The sequence below is a fragment of the Penaeus monodon genome, chromosome 15 (genome assembly GCF_015228065.2).
Source record: "Penaeus monodon isolate SGIC_2016 chromosome 15, NSTDA_Pmon_1, whole genome shotgun sequence".
Classification (NCBI taxonomy): Eukaryota; Metazoa; Arthropoda; class Malacostraca; order Decapoda; family Penaeidae; genus Penaeus; species Penaeus monodon.
In genome coordinates, this window is record NC_051400.1 from 31,619,114 (window position 1) to 31,620,621 (window position 1,508).

Sequence of the window (1,508 nt, forward strand, 5' to 3'; positions counted from 1 at the left end):
TCCCATCACACTCATTTCCATGTTAGATGACCTTGGAGTGCATACTTGGTATATCAAAACTCGGTAGAAGTGAAATTTGTAGGTTTTCCCCCATGTACAATGTATGAGACTTGGAAATTAAGGTTTCTTGAAGTATTTGCTAAAGTAACTTATGTGTTTCAGGTTTACTTATTAATTAAATTTATTTAGTGTTAAATTGATCTGGAAAAGTCTCATATTTGCTGTCAGAAGAATACATTCTATCTATACCAATACAGTTCTAGCCATTTTTTATACCAAGAACACTCCTCAGGTTGTTTTAGGTGTCACTGGTTAACAATGTGACATGAACTCCTTATGAGTCAGTTTGGTGCACTGAGGTGAAGCTTCACCAGAAGTGACTCATCTTTTACTGTCATCTGTACATGAAGCATAGTCCATTATTCATCCAGGGTTCTTGATTGTCATAGCTCATTGCAATTTTTTGCAAAAAAACATGAAATGTGAATGCATTATCTTTAGGAAATTATTTGAAAACTTTCTTTCCCTCCATTTTATCATCAGATGTGCAGGTTTGTGCAGAAAAGTATATATATATATAGAAGTCTGATTCTCTTTCAGTAAAGGTACTGTGAAGAAAGCAGAAAAAAATCACCAAGACTCAGGTGTTAGAAACTGACTGTCCTAAATCATTTACATTGTTCATATTGAGTAATATTGCCTGCACTGTCTTGGAGACTGAGAGTAATTTTGAACACATGACTGGAAGTACTAGTTGCAGAGGGAATCCTATTCAACCAGACTACTCATGAATTGGTATAGATATTGAAGGACCTCAGTAGCTTGTATCAGAAGGTTCTATTTCAGTCTTCTGGCAGTGTTGGGAGTGGATCATGTTGGTCACTTTCCATCTTGAAACACTGATTTGGGGGGAAAGCAGATAAGTAAAGATTTTCTTATGATTGCTGTTGATATCTTGTGTATGAAAGTATTCAGAGTAAAATGAAAATAATCCAAGCATGTAGTTTGAAAAACTGTGCAGACTTTGTTGAGCAATTGGGAAAGAGTTCCTTAAAATATCCTGACTTCTTGTCAATATCTACATATGTAATTATCTACAGCTCTAGGCAGTAAAATTTGGTGGAAATTGTGTGCAGAAATTTATTTTTTTGCAGACTACATACATTCTCTTGAAATGCCATTTTTTATATGTATACTAGTGACATACTTGATGCTCTGTCACTTTGTGATGTAATCTACTGGTATTTTAGTAACTTTTCATTATAAATATTGTACAAATATTCCTAAAGAGGAAAAGGCTCTGATAAAGCAAAAGAATTCTAGCAGGGAAGAGGACATTTAGTATTTTCCTGTAGTTCTTTGGTTTGTAAAGGAGAAGTAGTTTGTCCATTAATTTATAGACAATATAAGAAGATAATTGTTTAAAGTAGATTATCCATTAAATTGGATACAGTAAATGAGAAAACTGAAAATCTGTAAAATTCTTAAATGAAGTTTAGAAAGTGCTC

General features: G+C 33.4%; 1 protein-coding gene across 1 annotated transcript in view; it reads left to right on the top strand.

The window, feature by feature from the left end:
- LOC119581943 (serine/threonine-protein phosphatase 4 catalytic subunit) overlaps positions 1–1,508 on the top strand; it is a gene marked incomplete in the record, with an annotated part of 12,638 nt that overhangs the window by 10,069 nt on the left and 1,061 nt on the right. The window contains 1 exon segment of the mRNA XM_037930115.1: positions 1–1,508.